Source organism: Pyrgilauda ruficollis, unplaced genomic scaffold (genome assembly GCF_017590135.1).
Source record: "Pyrgilauda ruficollis isolate IOZ18807 unplaced genomic scaffold, ASM1759013v1 scaffold7, whole genome shotgun sequence".
Classification (NCBI taxonomy): Eukaryota; Metazoa; Chordata; class Aves; order Passeriformes; family Passeridae; genus Pyrgilauda; species Pyrgilauda ruficollis.
Window position 1 is genome coordinate 11,882,904 of NW_024528821.1, and position 16,463 is coordinate 11,899,366.

General features: G+C 39.5%; 1 protein-coding gene across 2 annotated transcripts in view; it reads right to left on the reverse strand.

The window, feature by feature from the left end:
* AFF2 (AF4/FMR2 family member 2) overlaps positions 1 to 16,463 on the reverse strand; it is a 333,484-nt gene that overhangs the window by 299,786 nt on the left and 17,235 nt on the right. The gene's annotated exons all lie outside the window — the stretch shown is intronic.

A 16,463-nucleotide genomic window follows, 5' to 3' on the forward strand; every position in this document is an offset into this window, starting at 1 on the left:
CATCAGGCTATTGCTATTGAACTGGAATGGCCAAACTATGTTACAGCCTGTAGACACACCTGTAATTAGGGAAAATTAAATTTAACATCCACAGCACAGACACAGAATCCACCAATTTTCTTGGCAGGGTGATTCTCTGAAGTACAGAGACCACCACAAAGCTGCTGAGAAAGAACATCCTAGGCCAATGTCCTAAAACATTCAGAAAGAAAAGGCCAAGGGTGTACTGTCCCCTGTTGACTGAAGAAAGGCATCAGCAGCAAGAGACAAGGTGGTTAAATTGTGTGCCAGGTGACAGTCCATCACTAGCCACACCTGGTTAACCCTCCACATCACCAGGTCACATGCGTGCCTGAGAGCACAGGTGAGGGCAGCAGGTGAGGGAGCAAGAGACAGCTCCTCAGCTCATGCCTCCACATTTACTTAATATGGTTGCCATTTTTAACGTTCTTAGGCAGCATGAAAGGTCTGCTAAAACCAAAAGCACTCAGCGACAATGGGAGTGCTTGGGATGGAAAGCACCCCACCATGGTGGGGAAGTCATGGTCACTGAGGTTCTGCTGCCCCTCAAAGGCATTGTGCTCACTCCCACAGCACAATAGCAGCTCAGATCTGTCTGCCAGAATGAGAAGTAGGAATCCTGGTTATTCTGTCCCATTTTTACCAGTTAGAAAACACAAACACTTTCAACCAAAGACCAACCACCCTCCCCAGGTGAATCCCAGGCCACAAAGCTACAGGATCAGACTTACTTCTGGTGCTGTGACTGCTGCATTTTTGGTTGTGTTGTAGCTCATCTTCAGGCAGGTGCATAGAGACTGGTTCCTCCAGGATACCCTCCTGCTGGCAAGAGCAGCAGCCTCTGTCCTTTCAGGGTGCTGAGAGCCCCAAAGTCATGCTTCCTCTGCCACCAGGTTATTACAGTAAAGCCACAAAGTGCTATTATGGCAGCAATGCTTTCTGAGGGTTTTACTGCCTTCAAGGAGACAAGATGGGCTCAGATACCTCACATCAGAAGAGGGCTGTAGGCACCAGATCATTAGTGGGCAGATACAACCCTGAGTCAGAGCCGTATGCCAGCCCTAAAAGGCAGGAGCTCAGACATCATCGTGTATCCTGCATTTGCTAGTGGCTAAATCCAGTGATTAGTCAGCACAGAGAGCTGCTGAATCACTCTTCAAAGGCACCTATCTCCCTGCTGACATCAGCGAGGCAGCCACTGACAGCCTGGGCTGCTCTGCTGCCCACAGGACCTGGCACTCAGCTGCACAAGGCCTGAGCTATGGCTCAGGAATCCGATCCCTGACCTGCCACAGTACACTTGCTAATACAGTAACAATATTCACATGCATAGCAAAAAGATGCATGTAATGTTGTATTAGTTGTTTGTATAATTTTTCTGATAATATAATTTGAGATGTAATGCAGTATTTACATTTGGTCTTAGCAATTATTAATATATTTCAAAGTCTTTTAAAGTTTTTTGGTTTTTTTTTAAATTCAGATTCTATCTCTCATTCTTAATTGTTTGGGCATTAATTATTTTAGATTAAATGAATGTAGGCATTGATATTCATAGAAGACAAATGACATACTAAGCAGATGAGACAATTAGAATGAATTACTTCAGTCAGCTTGAAGTCCCCAAAATCTCATTTTTGATAAAATAAAAAAAAATCACAAGATTAATATCATAATTTATTACAGTAATCCTTTAACATTTTACTGACCATGGCAGATTTCACCTGGTTAAATCTGAATTCTGTCAACCCTCATAGTAACGAAACCCAGTCTTAGAGATAAGGTGCTCTCCACAGGGGCCAAACAAAAGCTAATCAATATTTTCTAGCTAAAGGACAATCTTTGAGTCAAGATCTGTGCAAGGAAAATCTTTAGCCAATTCTTACAGGAAACCAACTACTTAGAAATACATAATAAGCAATTAAACTTATTGCTTCAGAATTTAACAGGAGTTCTAAAGAGTGGCAATTATTTTCCCATGCTAGTGGATGAAAATAAGTGTAAACAGCACTTAAAAATGACACATGAGACAGAAAATATTTGTGACATAAATCGGAAAAACAAATACTGTAAAACTCCTGCTCCTCAGTGATAAAACTGAACAAAAGGCATGTTGGTGTACAGAGGCTTTGTTCAGGACAGAATTTTGGTATTGTTCTAACATCTACATTGACAGAAAATGGCTGTTAAGCCCTGTGTAAAGAATATATTTAAATTTTTTCTGATTTTCTGTTTCTTTTTTATATCTGAAATCAATTAAACAATAATTAAGAATTGATTTTTGAATGCCTAATCCTGTACATTTGTGCAGGGTTGTTTATTTATTTTTTTAAGTAGGGTTTTGTTCCTTCTGGGGAGACTTAAATATCATTGAACAAAATCCTCAGGACTTTTCTTACCAAACAGTGGGATTTATAACAGAGAGGCAAATCCTCCTCTCGTTTTTTTAGAGGAGTGCTCCTGTCAAAGTCAACGACACTGCAGCATCCTTGAAAAGCAACAGAGCTCACACTGTATCACCCACTGGAGTCAACAGGAGTGCCAGGAGGATGATAAACAGAGCTATGCTTCAGAAGCACTTTAACACCTAAACAGAGACAAATTAGAAACACTTAGGGGAGGTGTGTACAGGAGAGGTTAATACAATTCCACGGAATGTCGCAGTTCGGTTCACATCTCCAATCTGTCCACTCATGGTGTGGCAAAAAGTCAATATATGTATTTCAAGAACCATCAGTAACCTCCCCACTAAATCCTGATTGTACTACGGCCATGGGAGGCTTCCAAAAGATGCAAGTTACATCAAAGAGACACATCTACTATGTCTGTGCTTGAAGACTGAGAGAAGGGCCCCATCTGACCACGAGAGGGAGAATTGAATCATACACATTGTTTATTCACAGACATTTCCATCTCAGACCAAGTTCACAAGCAGGGCAGTTCATAACTCCAGTATACTCAGGGGACTCCAGGCACAGCACTGTGATCCCTGCTTGGATGTGCTTGAGGGAAGAGGGAAGAAAACCAAACCCCAGAACCTCCCTTTCTTGAAGGGATATTGAAGCAGAGTTAGGAATGCTGGGGTCAACAGGGAAACACCATTTGAAGACATACAAGGTATGAGCTTTCCTAAGGATCTTTGGAAAGATTCAGGAAAGCTGTTCACAGATTTTTTTCAGATGCAGCCATGCTTTGTGGTTTCCACCTCAAAACAGGATACTGGTGTCTCTCTCCGGGGACTAGCTGTTTCTGAAGTGCCACTGATGCTCCAAAGTCTGTATGGGTGGCTGGCTAATTTTGATATAGACTTCTAGACACTGGGTTTAGCTTCTAACACTTCTGCTTGTTTGGATTTTGCCAGTCCGGTTCCTCATATGAAAGACAGGAACAATTATGACCCCAGTCCCCCAAAAACTTCAGAGATCCTGATGACAGTATTTTCAACAAAGAATGTGGACACTGAAACCTGATCTTTTCCTCAAGTCTGCAGACCCAGAGTTTGCTGATAACCCCTTTTCAGGCCCACTGCAAAGTTCATCTATTTTCTGGCTGCTGGAGAAGTCACAAATTGAGGAATGTATTAGGCTGTCGTGAGAGGTTTATGTTTACTACATTTATTGCTGCTGATAGCAATAAGTAAGAACAGTCCCCACTGTACAGGACTTTGCAGATCTGCAATAAGTTCTTTGTTCTGGTCGAGTTTCAGTGCTTGGAGAAGTGCAGAGTAATGGATGTAAATAAATAAATTGCAACATGTGGATTTTTTCACCCAGCTTCAAAACACACTCCTATGCCTCATTTTTCAGGATCAACCATTCCTCACACTCACTCCTGAGGATTTGCTTTATTTACAGAAGAACTCATAACCGTATGAAAAATTCTATCTCAAAGCTGTCTGGGGTTATTTGTGACTGGAATAATCACAGACCAGTTATGAGAAATTCGAGGCAGTATTAAGTATAGAGCATGTTTTGTTTGTTGGCCAGGATGCCTGGACCTTTTACTGTACTTGAATATATTATGTAAATCTCCAGCCAGCAAAAGGAGATGGGAAGAAAGCTCTGTTCAAGCAAAGCATGTCACAGCAGATGTGACTGGGTCCCAAACCTTACATGTGAGCAGACAGATCTGCAAACCCCATCCCAAGTCAACAGCAGTTTTTAACCTACTGATGTTTAATGAACATCTACTTATCTTCAAAACAAAAACACATGATGTACATTCTCCTGCTTTAGAGGCATGTAGCTAATTTTTGTCCATTGGATTTTTTTTTTCCTTAGAACACAGCTAAAATCTAATTCTACCCACAAAAGCCAGCCTGTGTCTGACATACAACAGCAATATGGGAACACCTGAGCCACGTTTCCTATGCCACTGCAGCTGCAACAAAATTAATGAGCTGACCTATCTCAGAAGGGAGTGAAAACAAACTTTTCCTGCACAATAGCAAAAGCTTTGTTCAGAAATAGGTGTACTTACACTATTTCATATTACAGAGTTATATATACTTAAGCATAGGAGAGACCATTTTGAAATCCAAGACACAGAAAAGCAACTGATGCTGAATTACTAAGCCATGGCTGTACTGAAGCTTGGGAAACCACAGATCATCAGCCCATTTTCCAGTTGTGTGGAGAAACCAGCTGCAATTCCATCATCCTGTGTGATGCCATAAAGCTTCACCTTAAGAACACGCAGATGTACTGTACACAGATGATTTGGTAACATAAATGCCCTATAGCATGCATATGTATACACAGTGCATATATGGATATTATCATAGCACACAAACAACCCCAGCAGCTAGTGTGTGCACACATTTACTGATATATGAGATCTCTAAAGCCCAAGAACCCTCCCTAGCACACACTCAGGGGCTGTTTATGGACAGTGTATCCCAGATAAAGGGGCAGCATGTCCCCAGAGCGATGGGGCAGGGAATGGCATGGGGCTGGCACATGCCTGCCCATGTCCCTGGAGCAGGGCATGCAGGACAGGGCTGGAGGGCACTACCACCAATCCACCTCCCTGAACAAAGGCTTTCCCCACAAGGCAGAAGGGGAGAGGTCCTGCCCCAGGAACTGCCAGCACTGACACTGCAGAATCAGTTTATTATTTAGGTGGGTACTTTCTGGAAGCTCAAGAATCTGCAAAGAAGTTTTAATGAGTTTTGCAAGTCCTGCTGGAAGCAGAGGCTCTCAATGGACCAGTAAAGCTGGCCAGTGATACCAGAAAACACCAATGACAGCACTTCTGATAAGCAGGTTAGCCTGCAATGCTTCAGCTGCTATCCTTGGTGTCACTAACTGCTTCATCCTGAGTGTAATTGACTCCAGGGGAAAACAAAAGAGGGGATTTTGTTTTGTTTTGACAAATCCACTGCAAGGCACCACACTAAGGTGCCAAAGGCTACTTTGTATTTACAATGCTGATGATAGGCACAACTCAGAAGTTTCCTGACCTCAAGTACAAACACAACATGAAAGGTGATATATCAAACTGACACTATCACAGCTAGGAAAAAAAAGAAAAGAAAAACACCTCAGATTTATACCAGGCTTGCCTGCCTAGCATAAATACTAACATCAAGCTTGCAGGCTTTGTTATATCACTGCTTAAAAGTGTGTGATACAGCACAAGGGCAAAACAGCACAAAACCAAATGGAAAGTGTTTCCAAACATAAACTTAGAGAAAGAAGAGGAAGAAATTTGCTGAACTCGCAAAGGAACTTCAAGTTCACAGAAGTAACAGTGCATTCAGCACTCCAATACCTTCCCTTTGTTTTCATGCCTCATCTTACCTCCAACCTGCAGGCTGTGGCATCCCTGTTTATTGCTCCCACACTTTTTTTTTCCATACCCTTGTGCATGGGTGAGTTCTAGCCCTGCAACAAAGGGTTTCAAGCCCTTAAAACACACATGTCCCAGAAAGTCTCTCTACCTCAGGCTTCTTTAGACTGAGGCATTAATAAAAACCCTACTAAAAAGACCAAAACAAAACAGGTTTCCACCCCTAAAAAAAAAGTTCTTGTTGGTTATCTGGAATCAAATGGAGTGATCCCATACTCAGACTGGTACTCACTCCCTCTGTACATTTGGGGCAATTTAATTTTTAAGAAAGAGCACTCATGGATTTTGAGCTGTCTCTCAATCAGGTCCAACAGCACAGGCCAGAAGATACTCACTGTGCTCCAGGACATTCCAGTACAACTGAGGAAAAAGGAAACTTTTTTTAATAATAAAAAGTAGGGACAGATAAAATAGCACTACACAGCATCTAAATGAAAGTAATAACGAACAGAAAAATTTGCAGTTGTAATTGCATTTAATGTCTAAACGACCCATTTGGAGAGAGACATTAAAATAAGTCACTTTATAAAAGATAAAAGCATTGATCATAAGTGTGAACATAGTAAAAGCAGACATGTATAAAATAAAAATTTTTAGTGCTTTATATAACCTTTCATAGAGACTAGACTAATTGTGGATATTTTGAAAATAATAATGTTAATAACATGGAGATAGCATTTCATTTCCTCCAAAGAACATACATTTGAATGACAATATTTATAACATGAGCTCTGTATTGTAATTTAATTTAACCATGAAACCAATTTCTGCCTTCAACATTTTATGTTTTACAGTATGAAACAGAACATTATTTGCTGTAATGTAGTTTATTTAACCTTAACCTGATGTGGTGCAACAGTGAATACAGATACACTCAAAATGTTAATAATATGACACACTGAGCTGATTAAAATTTCAATTGTGTTTCCTCCATCTCCTTTGGAAAGTTAATGAATTAATGAATCTTTAAAGGACAGTCAGGGAGGCCTTAAAAAGAAGATGCCTTTTTGAGTAAGGAGAGAAAGTGGCAGATTACAACTTAATGGCTTCAGAATAATGGTAATTTCCCTATTTTCTTCACTTGCCTTAGCTCAGCTAATGGCTTCATTAGTGTCCACACTCTCAAACGAATAATAGAGGACCATGTCACATCCATCTTAGTCACATCACAATAAAACCGTTAAATACAATTCAGCTACCTGCCTTCTGCCAGTCTAGGCTGCAAGGCAGAATTAGCAGCACAATCAATACGGAATCCTGTTATTAGATTTTTTTTCCCTTAAAAAAGAAGTATATCATCAGGTATAATCATGCAGTGCTATTTAACTGCAGTGCACATTTTATGCTGATTAGATAACTAGAATTACTCAAAATGGACATGAAATGAAGGGGAAAAAAATCTGCTTACGTTACACCTATACATCAAAAAACCCACCGAAATTCTGGCTCTTTATTTGATAAAACTGATGGGTTACCTCAAAGTCACCACAGATGTATCAAATTTTTCATGACATCTCCTCTACCAAATCATTTCATAAACCAAGCTAATTAAGCTGCTAAAAACCTTCTTGGCTTTAGCTACCTCTATCTTGGGAGAAGAGACTCCATTCAACCAATTAAAACTTTTTTGGAAAAAATTCAGTGTAACTGAATATAGCTCCATCAAAAGATATCAAGCCTGATGCAACAAGTTCACAAACTGATCTTAGCACTGTAAAAACAAACGGGAATTATGATTTTTTAAAAATATGTTAAAGGTTTTCAATTTTCCAAGTAGTTGAATTTAAGTTATTTTGTGATCATTAGTTTTAAACTGGATTTAAGCAGCACTGTACTTTTTTTTTTACTCATTACATGGTTTGGCTACTCTGTGCAACATGAAATCTCTGCTCAAGCGTATTTTTCTCATATACATATTTTGCACAACAAATAATATGCAGGCTTTTTAACAACAGTGGTTGAAACATGCACACTTGGCAAAATCTAACGCACAAGTACTATTATTCTCTACTTTTTTATCTGTGGAACCCAAAGGAGCAAGCTCCAACTTCTACCTTGCTGAACTGCAGCTGGCAGCAACACATAAGTAACAGGAGGAAGAAAATGGCCTGTTTAATATATCAGGAAAATCTCAAATGCTTCAGGCAAGATTCTGTTCTCAGATCCACACCACAGATCCTGACTCCAGCGCTCTGCCCCTTCCTGACCCGAGTATCTAACGCTACCAAAAACTGCTACGGACATGTAGAGGCAGAGCTTTATTGGATCATACCAATCTAAGGCAGGATTTTGCACAAAAGGATTCCTGGACTGATTCCCCAGTTCTCTACATAACCCTGCCATAACAACATCCAACTGACGTCCAGGAAGAAACTGCTTTGTAAATCTCAGCGCACATGACGTGCCGGGTATCCGCACTTGTCAGCGGAATAAATTTTTCTGACAACATAAATCTGATCCCACTGAGAAACCTTTTTAAAAATACATTATTGACTGAAAATATTTATATGCACCACTTTTCCTGTTAGCAAAGGTAATATATTAACTGCTTTGCCATTACCGCAAGTAACTGTAGGCCTAAGAGAAAATATTTCTGTATGCACGCTATATATCCATTTCGAATTAAAACACGATGCCAATATTATACTAAATCACAATGGAAGTCTCAGTCCTAAACAGATCTTGAGTGACACCTGCATTCTAATGGTTTTTTTACAAGCAGTTTGTCAATGATGAGACTTTAATGAGAGGTACTGCTTTCAAAATATGTAGCTGTGGGTAAACATGAAATATCCACTATTTATCATTTCAGTTGTTAGTCGTTATTGTACAAAGAATTAAGTGAATTCCAACAGACAGGTAGCAGGGGTACAGAAGACCACCTACTTCTTGTCTACCATAGGATACTAAAACCTTTCATATAAAAACCAACTCATAAAATACCCACAACCCCAAACCTCTCAGGTTCAGCCACCACTGTCATTCTCAGATCAGTTCACAGCTCACCGGGGAAGGATTCACTCCCACTGTCCAGGTATGCCACCTTGGCCTAGGCAAATTCCCATCAGAATAAAGGAGGAGAACTCCAAAAATACATTTGCCAGTCTGACCTCAGAATTTATGTCACTACATCATGGCAGGCTGCAACTTTCTCTAATATATGTTAGGATCCTAATTAGTTATACAACTGGGCACAGAGAACAGGGCAAAACTGATAGGTATCAACTCCAGATGCTGTCCTAGCACCAGCATTATAGCATTACCAAGCCCAGACACTCCAGATATCACACTTATTATCTAACATTAATGGACACAGAATTGCCTATGCTTTAAATAAATAAAAAAATTTGAACACATAATTGATGCAAAATATTCAAAATATGCAACAGTAATTTTAACATTTACTTTCACAGGCACCCTTAGGAGTTCCAAGTGAACTTTTTCCTGCTCTCTGCCCCTTTAAGATTTCTGCATCACCCCCTCTTTCATTTAATTGCCTGTAGGAAGAATATTTACTGCAGTTAAAAGATGCAGGAGGGAGATTACAATTTGTAGGTAAGTTAGGCAAGGAAGATGCATTTACAACTTTCCTGCTTAAAGTACCACAGAAACCAGTTTTACACAGAGTAGAGGTCCCCTCAGAGTAAGCTTGGTTAGCATGCAAGTACACTGTCTGCCTAAACTCTGCTTTTCTGATTAAAGTTTTGTATTTAATTAAAATTGTCTTTAATTAAAATGCAAATATTCTAGGACTTTAACAATAAATTGTTTACACTAGACTGAGAAACAGCCCTCAAAGGCTTTGGGAAAAAAATAGTTTCAATTGCAAGCTGTATATTCAAACTTCACTGCTCAGTGAAAATGGGTAAAGATCCTTTTTTCTCCTATTGGCTTAATCTTTTTTAAACAAATGGAACGATATCCCAATTTGTATCTGGAATTCACATAGAAAACAATTCCCAAAGTTATTGGCTGTTGAGTAAGTAATTAGGCCAGTTCAAAACATCTATTGTGTTTGAAACAATTCCTTTAGCCAATTTTGCTAGGAAATGATACTGATACCACAAAAGAATTGCCAGTTAAATGAACGACAGCACAGCCCCTTCCCTGAGTGATAAACATGGAGTGCGCCTGTGTGCACGCAAGGATCCATCTGCATTATCCCCTCACCAGAAACATCCTGCTCAGGGTTCAAAAATAGCCATTCTGTTTACAAAAGAGCAGGGTTTAGATACAGCAGATATATAGCCTGCTCATTTCTTTCTTTAAACAAACACAGAAAGACTCTGCACCCCAGGTTTTGATTTAGCACAAGGCAGACTGTGTGCTCTGCAGCATCAACAGTCCTTTTCTGGATGAAATGTTGGGACTCACAGGTGAATTATCCTTATGACCATTTCATAACCATCCTCCACTGGGAATAAAATTGGGCCTTTGTATTTCATCTGACTTAATATCTTGAGAAATTCAATTTTTGTCCAGAGAAACATCAAACTGAGCTCTTAGCACTCTAGTGCAGTAACAAAAACTACAGTTATGCATGGCTTGGAAAGAAATTTACCAAATCCCAAACCTTCCACAAAAAAAAAAAAAAAAAAATGTAAACAGTGCTTGGAAGGTTTTATGGTTCATTAGCAAAATAGTGCATTATGCTCATCACCATATCCCTGTTCAAACACTGAAGAGCAGTGATATAAGTTAAATGAGGTAGTAACATTTAAAGTTTGAAAAATCCACTTCCAGAAGCCAGTGGAACAAATCACACATGGGAACTTTCTAACTGGAAGTACTAGCTAGAATAATGGTATGAATATGACCTCTGTGGAAGTAACATAAAGTATCCTCATTCTTGCAGAGAAATTCTTACAAAGATCCACTTGCTATAAATTTGAATTTCCTAAATTCATTGCAGATCTGAGAAACCAAAATGAAATAAATTACCACAGTTTGACACCATCTCCTTCATCACAGTAATTCTAGATTTCAGTATAAAAGCCATTAGTTAACTTGCACGCCATAATTTACACACTCTTTTACACAATAATTTTTGATCCAAGAAAAGATTCATTTTCCTTTTATAATTATCTTATGTCAAAATCTTTAACCTTTTCATCTGAAAAGCTAGAGCTGGATTCTTTCTGGAAACATATGCTCCGAGTTCAGCTCCTCTCTTTGTGCCCTGGCCGGAAGAGACTGGACGTGAGCAGAGAGCAGCCAGGTCTGCAGACCAGGGCACCAACAACACCAACCTCCAACTCCCAACAACAGCTGCCTTCCAAACCCTCTGCAGCAAAACCATCTATTGTAGTGAATAAAACCTGTGTCAGCCCAACGTGAAGTTGTAAGTACAGCATGAGAACCACCTAAACCACAGCGGTGCGCAACTGCTGATTTGCATAATTTATACAAATTAATGTAGATTCAACGATTAGCATTTCAAGAGGGTTTCCTGGTGCCCAGGGAAGGCTGGTGTGGGCCTGGGCAGCCTCACCTGACATGATGTCCATGCCACGGGGTCTCTCCACACACAGGCACCCAAACCACATCCTTCCCACATCACACGGTCGAGGTACTTCGTTCTGGTGCTTCTCTAATGTTATGATAAAGATAGAGCAATATTCTATCTTCCTAAAATTCAGACAACTTCACCAGATCCATACACACTTGTCTTTTCAAAATAGCACTTCACAGTCACAGGCAGGAAGCCTGGGCTGGCTCCAGCAACTGTGGGCTCACTTCAGGGTAGGCAGCAGAATAGCCCCCAAAAACACAGGTTTCCTGAAAAAGAGGTGCTCCATCTCCTCCTACATTTGGCTACCCAGTGGACTCCTCTACCAGCAAGGCATCCTCATCACACACACCTGCCTGTACCTGCATTTCACATTGCCTTCACTTTGGGAACACATCTTTCTGCACCAAGGGCAAGAGGCCACTGTATACAACTACATGGTCTGTGTGGATTTGCTTCCACCTGAAATCGTCCAGTAAAATGAAAAAAAATTATTTTAAGTGATACAGCAATTATGTTTCCCATTCCAAAAAGCACACCATTCATTTACAGGGCCAGCAATTAGCTCTTACTTCAGGCACCTCTGCTGCCTCAGGAACAGACTGCTCATTTTTAGCCTGTTTCCAATTTACCCACTGGCAGAGGTGCACAAGAAGTCTCTAGCAATGGAGTTGCAAACCCACGTCAGTATAAATTTCCTTTTTGAGAAGTTTCAATCTTGTTTTATCAGAGACCAGTGCCTGTGCTGAGGAAAGCCTATAATGATTTCTCTTTTTCAGGCTTATTCTAGAATTGCGTCTATTTTGGGGTTTTGTTTAGATCTGTCGCAGCTTTCGTCCTGTTGATCATGTTGTTTTTCTAACCCGCCCTGAACATCTGTTGGCTCTTTCTGAGGCTGCATAATCCTGTTTTTTTTTCTTTCTCTTATGTATTCCACTGCTATCAGCTGGCTGTTATTCTTGGTTTTTATTTTTCAGTGTACATTTTATTTCTTTTAGTTTGGAAAAAAATATATTATTTTAAAAGCACTGATTCTTTCTGGCCTCATCTTATCCAGCACAACAAATTCATATCCGCCACTGCTTTTGTTTTGTTCAGCTGGTTTGTTCTTTTTTTTGTTTCTGCTTGTTTTTCTTCTTAAAAAAAAAATGCATCAATATAAAAAATCAGGTTGCAGCAGACCTAAAGGTGGAGCGAGAAGACGATGAAGGATCTTGTTTTCATAACGATAAAAATCAGTACTTATAAAAGATACGGGGCTGGCAGCCCTGCAGAAAACAGAGCGAACACCGTTTAACCACAAACCAGACACACACACTCTCAGCAGGACCACTGCAAGCACTGAAAGGGGAAACAACAGTCAAGCCTTGGCCTCCTCGCTGGGGCTGCCAGCGAGGGCAATAATTAGTGCCAAGCGTGGGGGTGGGTTTTTCTTGACGCTGACATTGGGAACTGTTTGGAGACTACAATTATTTAGCATAGCCTAACAAACAGTTATCAGATGACAACAGCTTCTGGTCACTACCAGGCTGGACTGCATTCAAGCCTAAGAGAGACATGTATCTCCTCAGCCAGCAAGTCTCCCTACCCAGTGATTACAAAACAAGTAAGATTTTGAGGTTGACAAGAGTCCCTTTTAGCAGCATTTGGATTATAAAATTGCTCTGACTCACTGCAGCGTATTGCTCCCTCTTAATTAACAGAGCTGAACTTTGTACATGTCTAGACTTCCTCCTGCAGAATGGCAGATTTTGGACTCCATGAATATCATTTGAAGTCATATTATTTACAGAGCCTTTATTCATTTCAGTCATTTGTTTCAAACATATTTTCCACAGAAAGAAAAAATGCACCAACTGCTGGGCCATTTAATCCAAACTTAACAGTTAAGATGTTTTATTCAGCATTTTAAAAAGGATTGTCTTAGGGAATTTTATGTGCTGCATTTCTAATGTTAACTTTACAGATTGTAAAGTGCCTTGGGATGCACTAGCATGAAAGGCATTAAGGTATTGCAGGATTTAAGCAAATGTGCATTGCACTAAAAAGAACCTTTTATGAAAGCACATACAGATAAAAACCACAGTAAAGCTAGTGTTTATTAAGAGATGCTCAGATTTATTTCTTAAAGCAAAACTATTTTCCTCCTCCAATGGCAAAAATGATCCTTTTCTAAATGAAAAAATTTTCTGCCAGTACTGACATAAAATTGCTGAAATTTTATACTTTATGGAAGAACGTATTTTCCCATTTAAATGTTCAGTCTTAAAAAAACTCAACTGGATTCACATAAAAAAGGCTTCTTTTTTTTTTTTTTTTCTTTTTTCCTAAAAAGTAGGATTTCTGATTTGTGGGTGGTCGGTTTTCTCCTACCAGTTATTATGAACAAATTAATTAACTATATTAATTAGCTTGGCTATTGTTACAGGATTTTATGGGTACAAAGAAGGATGAATCATACATTTTGATCCATGCTTCCTATTACTATCAAAAAGTTGCATTTCAAATACAAGAAAAAGCTTGTACAGCTAAATCCCTTGACACGCCTGGAAATCACAGAGTAGGCTTGTACACCAATCACTTGTGAGAGAGGATTTAATGTCAGTGGGTGAAGTTCAACACGGCGAGAAGGAGCAGCATTAACACAGCCAGAGCAGCCGTATCAAGGAGAGGTGGGGTACTGTATCAGGCTTTATCTCCACCCTTTAAGTGGGAGGGTGGATTTGAGCTTCACCACCTCCCTCCCTGTTTTCCACCTCTGTAACACCCAAGTACTCCAGCTCTGTGGTCTCAATCCAGAGACTATTATAGCCTGTTAAAAAAGTATCACTCGACTTTAAAAGGATACAGATAAAGTCCAAAGAAAGTGTCATGGATTTCAACACGTAGGACTAAACACAAGATCAAAGTTTAAGTGCAGAATATATATATTATTCAAAAAAAAAAAAAAAAAAAAAAAAAAAAAAAAAAAGTAACACTGCTGGAATTCCTATCACTCTAACATCAGAAGAAAAGCAACAAACAACTTTATAATGCCAGATCCACCTTTTCATTAAAATTACATTAAAAATAAAACGTGGTGAAGAAAGTTAAAAAGCAGCCTATGACTTCTACCAAGGAGGAAAGGATTAGTTGTCCTTTGCATTCTAAGTTTGAAAGTTAATATGACAGTCACAATACCTACTCAGAGCCTCAGATCTTTTTTGAATGATAGGAATATTTTCTCAAAGGCTTTCAGCTACAAAATAGCCCTCAAACAGAATTGTTTCTCTAGAGCACCTGTAATTTAAAAACATTACTGACAAATAAAGCTGAAAGCATTAATTTTATTTATAAGTGAAAAATTTCAGATGACTGCCCTGAAATCCAATAATATTCTGTTTCAAGAAAAATAGTGGAGCTATGTACTATAATTACAGTGGGTCATAAAAGTGAATTAAAGGAACAAGATACTGTTTTAGCTAATGATGCTTTTTAACTAACTTTCATGCCTTTCAAGTACTATGGCATTTTCAGTTACATATTTGCCACATTTCGTTTTCACACAACTGCTTTTCCCACTCAAGTTCAAAGCAAGATCAACCCATTTAACTTCATCTATACTTGCACTGCAGGCGTCGAATACCCATCTCAGCCTGTTCCTCACAGATGCATCTCCTTGTGAAGAAAATCCAGACAATGTATGTCAGCAAGGTATCCTTTGCCAAGCCACAAAGACCACATCTCAGTAACTCTGAGATGTGGAATAACTCTAAGAAATGGAAATACTAGTCTCTACACATTTTACACCTGGATTCATCCATATTTCTCCAGTACTTTGTCCATGCATTATTGAAAAGACAGTTTTACTGAGCAACAAGCTACACAGCAAGTTGAAACAATCAATTTTTCTTCCTGTGATGGACTTCAGACTGGGAGAGCTGCACCTTCCAACTCTTGGCTGCTCCCATAAACTAGACTTTAAGCCCTGTCAAGATCCTGTTGCAGATCTGGGTCTTCCCAGATATACAATTATCCAGGTTTCTATTTCCTATCTAACAAAGATGTCAACCAAAAAAGGCTGATGGAGACATTTCCCCTGTCACTGGGCCTGCTGACACCCTTGTCACCTGGCTGCCAATCGAGGCATGACTGCAGTTACATTTACTCTGATGTGGTGTAACGTATAGTTGTTACTACAAATACAGCCCCTTTCTTAAACCCAGCTTTTTATAAACTGTGCACCTATGCAAGTTCAGAAGAGCAAATCTGGGAGCTCCATGACAAGCAGCCCTGGCTCCCAGATTCGATTTGAGTATCATCCTCAAATATCACTGAATGAAACTGCAGCCACATACAGCACCTTTCACCACAGCCTCTCTCTTTGTCTATGTGTTTATTTTACACTAATCACTAAAACATCACAGCACAAAGTGTTATGTTATCTCTGTATCCATCTCAATATCTATAATTACTTTCTCTTTTGTAAAAACTAGGACAGGGAGTTGTAGCCCTCAAAGATTACAGATACCCATCTTCCTAAGCCTGACTAAGCCTAAACACACAACAATTATAAGATGGTAAACAGCAGTAATTGTACACTAAATGTCTTTTTAAAGAGCCAAATGTGCACTTAAAAGTTTAACTCCCACTCACTGCTGCTCTAGAACAAACAGTAAATTAGTGAATACAAAACTAAAAAAAAAAAAAAAGCCCTGCAGTATGTTCCTCAGGCAGGAAGTAATTCTATTTCCCCCTCTCTTTTTTTCAACCTTTGTAGACATAATGCAGGATAGTTTCAATAAAGCACTGCCTGCAGTAAAAGCATGTGATGATCTTGCAATCCAAACTAAAGTGTGATAATTACCCTGCATTAATGGAGAAGGGGACACAGAGAAATAAACTACCCTCACCCCGCAAAGAAGTGCAGCTGTATTCTAATTTATCAACAGTCAATTTCTCACCTTATGTACTTTCAGACTGGGGGTTTTTATTTGCACCTGTATGTCTCAGTAAAGTGCAGTTAGTTTCGTGACCATTACAAGCAGTTAAGGCTTCCTCTTTTCACTGGAACAGGTGGTGTGCACAGGGCAGAAAACCACTC